Raw genomic sequence first — 13,664 nt, forward strand, 5'->3', positions numbered from 1 at the left:
CCCCATTTCCCCTCGTTCCTCATTTCCCCCTCCCTTATTTCCCTCTCTTCTCCTCATTTCTCCCCCTCCTCCCTCATTTCCCCCCTCCTCCTCCCTCATTTCTCCCGCCCTCCTCCCTCATTTCCCCCTCCCTCCTCCCTCATTTCCCCCTCCTCCTCCCTCATTTCCCCCCTCTTTTTTCCTCATTTCCCCCACCTACTCCCTCATTTTCCCCCTGTTCCCTAAATTTCCCCCTCCTCCTCCCTCATTTCCCCCTCCTCTCTTATTTTCCCCGTTCCCTAATTTGCCCCCTCCTCCCTCATTTCCCCATCTCCTCCCTCAACCCTAATTTTCTCCCCCTCCTCCCTCATTTTCCCCCATTCCCCCTCCCTCATTACCCCCTCCTTCCCTCCTTTCCCCCTTCCCCTCCCCATTTGCCCCCTCCTCCCTCATTTCCCCATCCCTCATTTCCGCCCCTCGTCCGTCTTTTTCCCCCGCCCTCATTTCCCCCCACCTCCCTCATTCCATTTCCCCCTCACCTCCCTATTTCCTCACCCACCTCCCTCATTTCCCCCTCCTCTTCCCTCATTTCCCCTCCCTCATTACCCCCTCCTTTCCACCCTCCCTCATTTCCCCCTCCTCCCTCCCTCATTTCCCCCTCCTCCCTCATTTTCCCCATCCCTCATTTCTGCCCCTTGTCCGTCATTTTCCCCCTCCCTCATTCCCCCATCTCCCTCATTTCCCCCTTCCCACTCCCAATCACTCATTCCCCCCACCTCCCTCATTTCCTCCTCTCCCTCATTCTCCCCACCTCCCTCATTTCCCGCCACCTCCCTCATTTCCCGCCCACCTCCCTCATTTCCCGCCCACCTCCCTCATTTCCCCACCCACCTCCCTCATTTCCCCACCCACCTCCCTCATTTCCCCACCCACCTCCCTCATTTCCCCCACCTCCCTCATTTCCCCCACCTCCCTCATTTCCCCCCACCTCCCTCATTTCCCCCCACCTCCCTCATTTCCCCCCACCTCCCTCATTTACCCCTCCTCCCTCATTTCTCCCCCCTCTCTCCCTCATTTCCCCTCCCCCTCCCTCATTTCCCTCCCCCCTCCCCTCCATTTCCCATCCCCCTCCCTCATTTCCCCCTCCCCCTCCCTCATTTCCCCCTTCCCACCTCATTCATCCATCCCCCCTTCCCTCCCTCATTTCCCCCTTCCCTCCCTCATTTCCCCCTTCCCCTCCCTCATTTCCCCCTTCCCCCTCCCTCATTTCCCCTTCCCCCCCCCTTCCCCTCCCTCATTTCCCCCTTCCCCTCCCTCATTTCCCCTTCCCCTCCCTCATTTCCCCCTTCCCCTCCCTCATTTCCCCCTTCCCCTCCCTCATTTCCCCCTTCCCCTCCCTCATTTCCCCCTTCCCCTCCCTCATTTCCCCCTTCCCCTCCCTCATTTCCCCCTCCCTCCTCATGTTCCCCCTCCCCTCCTCATGTTCCCCCTCCCTCCTCATGTTCCCCCTCCCCTCCTCATGTTCCCCCTCCCTCCTCATGTTCCCCCTCCCTCCTCATGTTCCCCCTCCCTCCTCATGTTCCCCCTCCCTCCTCATGTTCCCCCTCCCTCCTCATGTTCCCCCTCCCTCCTCATGTTCCCCCTCCCTCCTCATGTTCCCCCTCCCTCCTCATGTTCCCCCTCCCTCCTCATGTTCCCCCTCCCTCCTCATGTTCCCCCTCCCTCCTCATGTTCCCCCTCCCTCCTCATGTTCCCCCTCCCTCCTCATGTTCCCCCCCTCCTCATGTTCCCCCTCCCTCCTCATGTTCCTCCATTCCTCATTTTCCCCCTCCTCCTCCCTCATTTTCCCCCTCCTCCTCCCTCATTTTCCCCCTCCTCCTCCCTCATTTTCCCCCTCCTCCTCCCTCATTTTCCCCCTCCTTCATTTCCCTCCTCTCTCCTCCGCATGTACCCGTGCTTATTTCCATTTCCCCCTCCCCTCACCCCACTGTTGCCCTTTGTCCCCGGAAGTTGCTTTACAGGAAGTTGTTGATGTCACAGACGGAGTGATGGCGGCGCTGGGTTGGTGACGAACTTAAAGGGAGAGAGAGGTCGGCGGTGACGACGGGGTTTTGGTGAGTTATAATCTGGTGGTGACGGGGCGATCGGGTTTATTTCGGCCTCCTTGGCCGCCTTTGGTTTATTGGGGCGGGTTGGTTCCGAGTTCTGTGTGTGTTAATGGTGCCGGGGCCGCGGTGAAACATTCCGCTATCCCCTGGGGATCAGCCGTTTTATCGGGAATAATCTGCGGCTCTCAAAACGGAATCGAGGAACACCGATCACCGGGGCCTCGGTCAAAAGGCTGCGGCGGATTATCGTCCGCGGCCTGTCAGATCGTGAATGGCTTGTTAATGAGGCCACGGATCCCTTGTCAGATTCACCGCTGCGCTTTGGGTTGTATTTTTTTCATTTTCCACCTCTACCCGCCCCGGTTTCAGGTGATCGACAATTGACAGGCCACATACTTATAAACAGAAAATGCTGGAAAAACACAACAGGTCTGGCAGCATCTGTGGAGAGAGAAGCAGGTTTAATGTTTCGAGTCTGTATGGCTCTTCAGAGCTAAGGAGTAGAAATATAATGGATTTTATACTGTATAGGAAGGGGGAGCAAAATAGGTCAGGGATAGATGGGAGTTAAGGGGAAATTTGACAAAATGCCATGATATAGGGTAAAGGAAGTGTTATGGGTAGTGTTAAAGACAATAGAAGGTGCTGATACTGGCATAAAGGCAAGATAGCAGAATGTGTTAATAGCAGAACAAGGGTCAGTGCTCTGTGAAAGCAAAACAAAAACAAGTGATAGATGGCCCTCTGTCTGGAGATGGGTGGGGAAAAGGATATTTTTTTTTAAAAGGGTGTAAAGATGGAGGAGAGAGATCATGGTCTGAAGTTGCTGGAGTCAGTGTTAAGTCTGGAAGGCTGTAAAGTACCTAATTGGAAGGTGAAGTGCTGGTCCCCCAGTTTATGTTGGTCTTCACTGGAACATTGTAGCAGGCCAACAACAGACATGTGGGCATGAGAGCAAGATGGTGTGTTGAAATAGCAAGTGACAGGAAGGTCTGGGTCTGCTTGTGGACTGAGCGAAGGTGTTCTGCAAAGCGGCCACCCAGTCTGCATTTAGCCTCCACAAAGTAGAGAAGACCACATTGGGAGCAACGAAAACATTACACCAAATTGAAGGAGGTACAAGTGAAGTGCTGCTTCACCAGAAAGGAGTGTTTGGGGCCTTAGATGGTGAGGAGGGAGGAGGTAAAGGGGCATGTATTGCACCTTCTGCAATTGCAAGGAAAGGTGCTGTGGGAAGGGGACGAGGAGTTGGGGGTGATGGAGGAGTGGACCATCGTCTCACGGAGGGAACGGTTCCTGTGGAATGCTGATGGGGGTGGGGGGATGAGGGGAAGATGTGTTCAGTGGTGACACCATGCTGGAGTTGGTGGAAATAGGGGAAGATGATCCTTTGAATGTGGAGGCTGCTGGGGTGAAAAGTGAGGACAAGGGGACCCTATCATGGTTCTGGGAGGGAGGATGAGGGCAGAGGTGCAGGAGATGGGTCAGACATGGTTGAGCGCCCTGTCAACCTCAGTGGGGCGGGGAACCCCTCCATTAAGAAAAAAGGAAGACATGTCACAAGGGCCGTTTTGGAAGGTGGCATCACTAGAACAGATGCAATGGAGGCGGAGGAACTGAGAGGATGGGATGGAGTCCCTACAGGAAGCAGTATGTGAGGAGCTGTAGACGAGGTAGCTGTGGGGCTCGGTGGGCTTGTAATGAATATTGGTAGACAGTCTATCACCTGAAATGCAGACAGAGAGAGAGGTCAAGGAAGGGAAAGGAAGTTTCGGAGATGGACCATGTGAAGGTGAGAGAAGGGTGGAAATTGGAAGCAAAATTGATTAATTTTTCCAGGTCCAGATGAGAGAATGAAGCAGCAGCAAAACAGTCATCGATGTACCAAGAAAAGAGTTGTGGGAGGGGGCCTGAGGAGGACTGAAATAAGGAACGTTCCACATATCCCACAAAAGACAGGCATAAATGGGGCCCATGTGGGAACCCATAGCCACACCTTTTATTTAGAAGAAGTGAGACAAGTTAAAGGAGGAATTGTTCAGTGAGAGAACAAGTTCAGCCAGGTGGAAGAGAATGGTGGTGGGTGGAGATTGTTCAGGCCTCTGTTCAAGGAAGAAGCGGAGAGCCCTCAGACTGTTCTGGTGTGGGGTGGAGGCGTAGAGTGACTGGGCGTCCATAGTGAAGGGGAGGTGGTTCGGACCAGGAAACTGGAAATTGTTGAATTAGGGCGTCAGAGGAATTGTGAATGTAGGTGGGAAGAGACATGAACAAGGGGAGAGAGAGAATGGAGTCAAGATAAGAAAAATGAGTTCTGTGGAGCAGGAACAGGCTGACATTATGGATCTACCAGGACAGTCCTGTTTGTGGATTTTGGGAAAGAGGTAGAAGCAGGTTGTGTGTGGTTGGGAGACTGAGGTGGGAAGATCTCCAAAGGAGATGAGGTCAGTGACAGCCCTGGAAACAGTGGCTTGATGTTCAGTGGTGGGGTCATGGTCCAGGGGAAGTAGGAAGAAGTGTCGAAGAGTTCTTTCTTGTGACCTTGTTATGATTTTCACCTAATGTATATTGACCATGATGTTTTTTTTGATATTTGTAAATGTCTGCATCTTGTCTTGTTGAATATAGATAGAAATATTCTCATTTTGCTTATTTTTACTTCACTGAAAGTTTTAAAAAATTGTATGGTGGCAAATATTTTAATTAATTAGATAGTAAGATTCATAGTAAATGATGTCCTGTGTTGTACATTCTATGTTTAAGTCTGAAATACATGCTCACCATAGTCATAGATCCCTTAATAGCTGTGAAAAGTACAACATAAAACAAGAATCACTATTAGTAAAAATACCAATAAGGAACAACGAAGGACGTATGAACATGAATCAAGAATCAGCATTTGTCAGTCTACGAGTTTAAAAGAAGTAAACATTGTCTAAGTATTCTTTGGAAATTCCTTTTAGCTGTGACTTTTAATTTAACAAAGGAAAGTGGTGTAGATTGGAACCTATTTCAAACACACCTATGTGAGGCAAGCTGGTAGTCTGTGGATGATAAGTAGTTCAAGGGCACCTGTATTTTGTCATTTCTCCTAAAGAAGCAAGGATGACTTGATAGAGTTATTCAAGAACCTGAGGGGTATGGATAGGATAAATGGTGAGAAACTGTTCCCACTCAAGAGAGCATCAAGAACTAGAGGGCACAGATTCAAAATAATTGGCAAAAGAAGTAAATGTGATGCGAGGAAAATTTCTTTCACCCAGTGGGTGGTTGGAGTCTGGAACAAACTTCCTGAAAGGGTGGTGGAGGCAGGATCTATTGAGGTATTCAAAAGGGAATTGGATTTCTACCTGAAAAGAAATAATGTGCGAGGTTACGGGGACAAGGCAGGGGAGTGGAACTAGACGGAATGCTCTTTCAGAGAGCCAGTGCAGACTCGATGGGCCGAATGGCCTCCATCTGCACTGTAAAGATACTGTGACACTTCATTGATCCCACTATCCTGCTCCAGTTACTTATCTGGTGGCCAGTCACAGGTACCAGTAATACTGCATATTATTATGGTAGCAAGTGAAAACCCCTAAGTATCCACAACGCCTGTCTGTTATGCCTGTAGGTGGGTATATTCAGTGTTAAAACTGTCACATGGAGGCACATAGTAACACCCAGAAAAAAATACACCTCTTTGTAATTGAAATGAATCCATAATAAGTGTTTAAACAAAATGGCTTCATTTAATTAGATTATTGCAAAATTGTGATTTAAATATTCTGTGTTTCATGCCATTAATGGAATGATACAACACAGATGGAGCCATTTGGACCATTTTGGTTTTGCCAGTTCTTTAAATGGGCTAATCAAATCGTCTCACTTTCTTGTTTTTTCTTCATAGATTTGCAATTTTTAACTTTTCAAGGTAACTTAAGGTACTTATCCAATTTCCTTTGTGAATTTGCTCCCGTCAGCTTTTCAGGTAGGGGATATAGCCTCTTAGTATCTGGCCAGTCAAGCCCCCTCAGAATTTTGCATGTTTCAGTGAGATCATCTCTTGTTCTAAACTCCAGAGAATTTAGGCCCATTCTAATCAATTTCTCCTCACTGGGCAGCCCTCTTATCCCAGGTATCAATCTAGTGAACATTTGTTGCACCCATGCTAAGGCAAGTATGTCCTTCATTTGATGAGGAAATTGAAACTGTACATCGTTGTAGTCTTTCCAAAGTCCTATATAATTGCAGCAAGACTGTTTACACTTGTACTTTAACCCTTGCAATAATAACAAAACCTTTGCCTTCCTAATTGCTTGCTGTACCTCCATGTTAACTTTTTAATTTGTGGACAAGTGCATGCATGAGTACAAGTACTTTTCATGCTAACATTTACTTATCTCTCACCTTCTTAAAAAAAAATCTGTTTTTCGTCTTCCCACCAAAAGAATGTGAATGATTTCAGATCAGAAGAACTTGCTACATAATTCTTTCCCTTGTATCACCGATAGCTCTTTGCATTTACCATAAATTTGTGCATCACTGGAAACAGTTTCTTTTTATTTACTCTAAACCTATTTATGATTTTGAACACCTCCATCATATCTGCCCTTAAGTGCCTTTGCTGTAAGGAAATAAACCCAATTTCTCCACATAACTGAAGCCCCTCATGCCAGCTTCCATTCCAATAAATCCCCATTGCACCCTCCCTAATGGTTTTGACATCCTTCCTAAAGTGTGATGCCCAGAATTGACCACGACACTCCAACTGGCATCTAACCAGTGTATTACAAAGGTTTGATATGACTTTCTTGCTTTTGTACTCGATGCTTCTATTTATAAAACTAAGGAGCTCATATGCCTTTTTAACAGCCCTCTTAATATGTGCCACCTTCCAAGACATGTACATACACCTCCAGGCCTCTCTGTCCTGCTCCCCCTTTAAACTTGTACCATTTAGTTTGTGTTGCTTCTCATTCTTCCTACAAAAATGCATCACTTTGTGCTTTTCTGCATTCATCCTCCTGTGTCTGCTCATTGCGCCAGTTTATGTTCTTTAAGTTTTTACTACCCTCCTCACTATTGGCTATATTTGAGTTTTGTGTTATCTGCAAACTTTGAAATTATGCCCCTTGCATGCAAGTCCAGGGAACTAATATGTATCTGAAAAAGTGACCTCAACACTGACCGATAGAGGAACATTGTTGAACACTTCACTCCAGTCTGTAAAACATTCTCCACTATCTGCTTTCTGTCCCTTAGCCAGTTTCATAATCTATGCAGCAACTGCCCCTTAAATCCCATGGGCTTCAATTTGCCAACAGATCTATTATGTGGTACTTTATCAAATGCTTTTTGAAAGTCCAAATAAACACCAGCCCTTTTCATTATCCCATCAAAGAAGATTAATCGAGTTAGTGAAACACTGTTGGTTATTGTCATTAGTGTGCTGGTTTTCATTTGTTGAACCATATTTTTCCAAGTGCCAATTAATTTTATCCCAGATTATTCTCCCTCAAAGTGTGCCCACAATAATTTTAAGCTGCCTGGCCTGTAGTTGCCGGGTTTATCCCTCACTCTCCTTTTTTTTGGAACAGGAGTGTATAGTTTGCAATCCTCTCATCCCACCTATAGTAAACATGATCGGAAGATTGCGGCTGGAGCCTTTGCAATTTCCACCTTTCTTCTTTCAGCAACCTGGGATACCTCCCATCTGGTCCTGGTGACTTTTATACTTTGAGCACTGCCAATCTTTTAAGTACCCCCTTGTTACCTTCTGTTAGCCAATCCAATTTATGCACAATTTAAATACATGAATAGGATGGGAATAGAGGGATACGGACTCCGGAAATGCAAAATGTTTTAGTTTGACAGGCAATATGATCGGCGCAGGCTTGGAAGGCTGAAGGGCCTGTTCCTGTGCTGCACTTTTCTTTGTTCTTTTCACTGCCACCTCCTTTACCATGACATTGGCAGAATCATCTTTAGTGAAGACAGATGCAACATACTCATTTGTACCCCAGACTTGTCCTCTGCCTCTACAAGAAGTCATCTTTCTAGTCCCTAATTGTCTCCACCTTCCTTTGACTACCATTTATTATTTATATGTTCACACAATGTTTTCAAGTTTTATGTTAGCCATTAATCTATTCTCATATAGCCTGTTTGCCCGTCTTTCATTTCCTTGATCAGTTTTTTTGTATTCAACAGGAACTTGTTTGTATAGCACCTTTAAGGCTCTTCACAGGAGCATTATAAAACTATATGTGACACCAAGCCATGTAGGGAGATACTAAGCTGTATTATACAAGGTGCTGGATTCTCTACCTCCCACCCTCCTAGGCTAAAAGGTTGAGGGCGGGGGAGCCCGCCAAGGGGAACACGGTTGCCCTGTAGCCACCTAACAGCAAATTGGCTGGAGGTGGGACGTCCGCACTTCTGGATCAGGAAATTCTCCTCCCCCCCCACCACCCACCACCTCCCTCAGAGCTACCAGCCAGTCGGAGTCCAGCAGCTCTCCAGCACTTCTAGATCAGGATTTGGGTATGCTTTTGTGGGCCTTACTGGGTGCCAAATGACAGGCCCTGGGGGTGGGGGCTGAAGGTTATGGCGGGGGCCCTTCGTTGGAGCCCATTAAGAAGGGACACTCCTGCTCGTCACCATCCCCACAGGGAAACCTGCTGGACAGGGTGCTTGGCTTGGGCCTCTTGCTGCCAGTTAAATTCCAGTGGTGGTGGGATAAGGCCCTTAAGTGAGCATTAATCGGGTCACCTGACCCCAATATAATTGTGGCGGGGGCAGGAGTGGGCAGGTAGGCAGCAGGCAGACTGCTTGCTGGATTTAATGAGCCCCTGCCTTCAGACCTGCTGGCGGTGGAGCATTAACTCTAGCCCACTGGGTCAGATGATCAAGAGATTGGTCAGACAGGTAGGTTTTAAGGAGTGTCTTAAAGGATGAACGAGAGGTGAAGAAGTGTAGGGAGGGAATTCTGGAGTTTGGGGCTTAGGCAACTGAAGGCATGGCTACCAATGGTGGTGAGATTAAAAGCTGGGATGTTGCAGGGGTCAGAATTAGCTGAGTGCAGATAAGGTTGTGGGATGAGATGGGGGGGTGGGGGCGGTGAGACCATGTAGGAATTTGAAAACAAGGATGAGAATTTTAAAATCGAGCTGTTGCTTTTGACAAGGAGCCAGTGTAGGTCAGCAAGCACGTGGGTGATTGATGAACGGAACTTGGTCCATGTTAGGATGTCAGCAGCAGAGTTTTGCATGATCTCAAATTTACAGAGGGTAAATTGTGGGAGACCAGCTAGGAGCGCATTAGAATGGCCAAGCCCAGAGATGACAAAGGAATGAATGTGGGTTTCAGCAGCATTTGAGCTGAGGCAGGAGTAAAGTCAGGCAATTCTAAAGAGGTGGAAAAAGGCAGTCTTGGTGATGGTGTGAATATGTGGTTGGAACCTCATCTGGGGTCAGATATGATAGAGGTTGCGAGCAATCTGATTTGGTCTCAGACAGTTGCCAGAGAGAGGGATGGAGTTGATAGTTAGGCAAAGGAGTTTGGAGCGAGGGCAGAAAACAATGGCTTTGGTCTTCCCAACATTTAATTGGAAGAAATTTCTACTCATCCTGTTCTGGTTGTTGGATAAGCAGTCTGATAATCTCGGAAGGTGGGAGGTGTGGTGGGGAGAGGGGCGTGGGGACGCGGTGGCATGTTGGGAGAGATGGTGGTCAGCGGGACAATAGTGGAGAAGCTTTGGTGCCAAAGGCTGCAGGTGGGTTGAGAGGGTCGAGGAGGGATAGTTTACCTTTGTCACAATCACCTAGGAAGTCATTTGTGACTTTGATAGCCATTTCGGTACTTTGGCAGGGTGGAAACCTGATTGGAGGGATTCGAGCATGGAGTTTCGGAAAGATGGGCACGGATTTGGGAGGTGACAACACCTTCAAGGACTTTGGGGAAGAAAGACAGGTTGGAAGTAGGGCGGCAATTTACAAGGATGGTGGAGTTAAAGGGTGTTTCTTTTTGAGGCAAGTGGTGTTCAAAGAAGGGAGAGACAGCACCTGTAAAGAGAGAACCATTAGCAGTATTGACTAACATGAGGGGCCATGAAGGGAAGCTGGTTCTCTGCTGAACTATGAATCTATCAAGTTATGACTTTACCACGTACATAACACTTATTTTTATGGAAAGTATGAAATGTTAATGAAAACTTCTAAGTTCTATTTAATAAGTATGTTTCACATTGAAGCATCATGAGTTTAATATCAGCTTCATACTTTCTATCTACCAGTGTGCAAATGCTCACCTTTCTCTTGTTTTCCTCCAATAATGGATTGTGACCTGCATAGCAAAGCAGTTCATGTTTATGTTGATTTGCCACGTCAGAGGAACTAATTCTAGATGGAAAAACACAAGAACTATGAATGGTTAGAGGAAGATGCAGCATATTTGTAACTTTAATGGAGATTTGTTCTTTCTGAAGATGATTTTTAATTTAAAATTATTAGGAATTGTAGAATGTTGCAGCGCAGAAACAGGTAATTGAATTCACAGAGTCTGCACTGGCATTTCTCTCCGTGAGCCACATAATCTTATTGCTCTGTGGTAAGGCAAAAAAATCTTTGTAATGGTCTTTTTAACTTGTCTTTTTGTAATGCCAGAATCAGCCTATTCAGATCTTAAATTAGTGTCATCCAAACTGTTTCTTGGGAAGAACAATTCTGTGCATACAACCTGCACTGTTTGTTACATGAACACCTCGATGAAAATGAGAATAGGAGAAAGCTGCTGCAGCCAATAAACTAGAATGATCATACTCGTTAATCATATTAAACCATTATTAGAGAATACCTACATTGAATATTGATGAATAGTTATCCTGATTGAGGAAAAAATGATGGATGGAAAAAAAATAATTTTGGACACCTGGTAGTTTGATTTGTTCAATTAATGACGAGTATATTCATAGTTTGCATTTTAAATGTGGACACAGGAATTTATAATGGGAAAAGTTGACAGGAAGTTTGCACAAGCGTACGATTTTTAATGTAGATTATACAGTTATAAGATATTAATCTTCAGTGTAAATACCTTCTGGCTTTTTTAATTATAAATTTCTGCCCATGTAAATATGTTGTAACCACATTTCCCTTATAATGTATATGCTTCTGTATCAATCTCTGTCTGCCTATAACCCTTATGTTGTCATCTCCATGGGGTATAAAGTCCCTGGTTTTATGAAACAGCTTGAGTGGATGTTCTAGTATACTGTAATAAAATGCAATTTGTCATATGCTTTGATATATTCTTGGCTCGAGTTAAAACAATACCTCAGGAAATCAGTGTGTGAGCATGTGAGTGTTTCAAGTATTGGGTCTGTTTTAGAAATTATGTTGGCTATAGCAATGCTGGCCATTCTCATACACATCGCATGTGTATTGCACTATTGTATACTGTCCAATATCGAATTATGTTAGTGTAATCCTCGGTGTAATGATAGGACCCTCTTCTGACTTGAACTAGATATTGTGTCTTTTGCATTTGTTCTATTTTTGTCGATGGACTAAGAACTATCTTAGTGTGATGGAGGCTGATATGAATTGTTAAATGCTTTTTTTAATAAATAAGTAATACATAGAATAACAGCCTAAGTAAATACCACTTTCTTCAATCAAACACTTCTTTTCACAAAAAATAATAAGCCACATGCCCTACCCTGACTAATTTATTGCCTTTCTTTCTAGATCACAAAATCTGATGATTTGCATTTTGGCTTGTTTTAGATTGTTTTCTTTCCCCCCCCCACTTTCCTCCACTTTTCTCCTTTTCCTATGACTGATAGGGCTCTCCTTTTAATTGCTTCTGCATTCAGGGAATTCTCTCCAAAAAGTATATTCTCAGCAGAGACCAGCTGGGCTTAAATTTATAAAATTATTCCCATCTTAATAGATGATCTGTTAGTCCACATGAGAAAAGGTACCAAATTACTTTCTTCTCCGCCGATGCTGCCAGACCTGCTGAGTTTTTCCAGGTAATTCTGTTTTTGTTTTGGATTTCCAGCATCCGTAGTAGCTTTTAGCTTTTTGTTTTTATCACCAAATTACTTAATGTTGACAAAAATAGAATTGTTGTCTCATTAATATATCAAATCCCCTCTCTGTCTCAGTGATTTATTATTAAATTGGTGTAAATTCACATTCAAATTTAATCACCAAATTCTTTGTGAAAATAAAATGAAAAGTCCTGAAGGGCGACTATTGATATATCTTGTCCAATTTTGATTATGATTACCAGAGAAACTGTTAGGTAATTGCAAGATTAACCTGAATTGTATTTCTAACAGTATGTTGCTCCCTATTGTGTGAAGTATTTTAGTGGTAGGTAATATTATTAGTCAAAAATAAATGTGCAAGTATCTTGGATGAATTTAACATAATTACATTACATAGCTTATACAGCACAGAAACAGACCATCTGACTCAGCCAGTCCATGCAGGCATGTATGCTGCACTCGAGCCTCCTCCTTTCTTTTCTCATCTAACTCTTATCAGCATAATCCTCTTCTCCCTTCTACTTCATGCTTATCTAGCCTCCCCTTAAATGCATCTAAACTATTCACTTCAACCGCTCCCTGTGGTAATGAGTTCCACATTCTCATGAGCCTCTGGGTAAAGAAGTATCTTCTGAATTCCCTATTTGATTCCTTGGCAACTATCTTAAGCTTTTCCCCACAAGTGAAAGCATTCTCTCTGTTTATTCTATCAAAGCCTTTCACAGTTTTAAAGACCAATATTAGGTCATCACCCCCCCCACTCCCAACCTCCTCTTTTCAAGAGAAAAAGAAGAGACCTGTTCATCCTCTCCTGATGGGTCACCCCTGCATTTCTGATATCTTTGTAAATCTTTTTTGCAGCCTCTCCAGTGCCTCTATATCTTTTTTATAATGTGACCAGAATTATACGCTATACTCCAGGCGTGGTCTAACCAAGTTTCTATACAGGTTTAGCATAGCTTTATTTCTAGCGGGATAGAATTGAAAAGTAAACCTTAGTGCTTGGTTTGCTTTTACAATGGCCTTGTTAACCTGTGTTGCTATTTTTATTTGTTCATTTGTACTCCCAGATTTCTTTGCTCTTCTACCCCTTTTAGATTCTTATTTTCTAAATAATACGCTGCCTGCTTATTTTCCTGCTAAAATTTATCTATGAAGAAATTCATTTGCCAATTATATGCCAGTTCTGCAAGTTTAATATCTTGTAATTTGTTGCAGTCCTCCTCAGTATTGATTGTCCCCATACCCATTCCCCCAATTTGGTATCATCTGCAAATTTTAGAAATTATGTTTTTGATTCTAAAGTCTACATCGTTTATAAATAATGAACCGTGATCCCAGCATTGATCATGGCTGATACTGCCCTCACCAAATACAAAATCAATTGAGGCCAGTTGTAGCACCCTGCCAAAGCTGAGACATCAGCTAACTCAGTACATACTGGAAACTGAACCTTGGACTCTTATGGTATGTATGGCTAAGCTACCCGCTGTATAACTTTACCAAGACATTTGACAAGTCTCCAGATGTTTGAAAATTTA

At 44.6% G+C, this 13,664-nt stretch overlaps 1 protein-coding gene across 2 annotated transcripts in view; it reads left to right on the top strand.

Annotated features, from left to right (window-relative positions):
- tax1bp1b (Tax1 (human T-cell leukemia virus type I) binding protein 1b) overlaps positions 1-13,664 on the top strand; it is a 711,119-nt gene that overhangs the window by 562,108 nt on the left and 135,347 nt on the right. Inside the window, exon 1 of one of the 2 annotated variants that reach the window (XM_078539018.1) lies at positions 1,979-2,093. The exons of the other annotated variant lie outside the window; for it this stretch is intronic. The gene's annotated coding sequence lies outside the window, so the exon portion shown is untranslated. Of the gene's footprint in view, positions 1-1,978; positions 2,094-13,664 lie in introns of those variants that run through there. 2 annotated transcript variants of the gene reach the window in all.

The sequence above is a fragment of the Cetorhinus maximus genome, chromosome 3 (genome assembly GCF_964194155.1).
Source record: "Cetorhinus maximus chromosome 3, sCetMax3.hap1.1, whole genome shotgun sequence".
Lineage (NCBI taxonomy): Eukaryota > Metazoa > Chordata > Chondrichthyes > Lamniformes > Cetorhinidae > Cetorhinus > Cetorhinus maximus.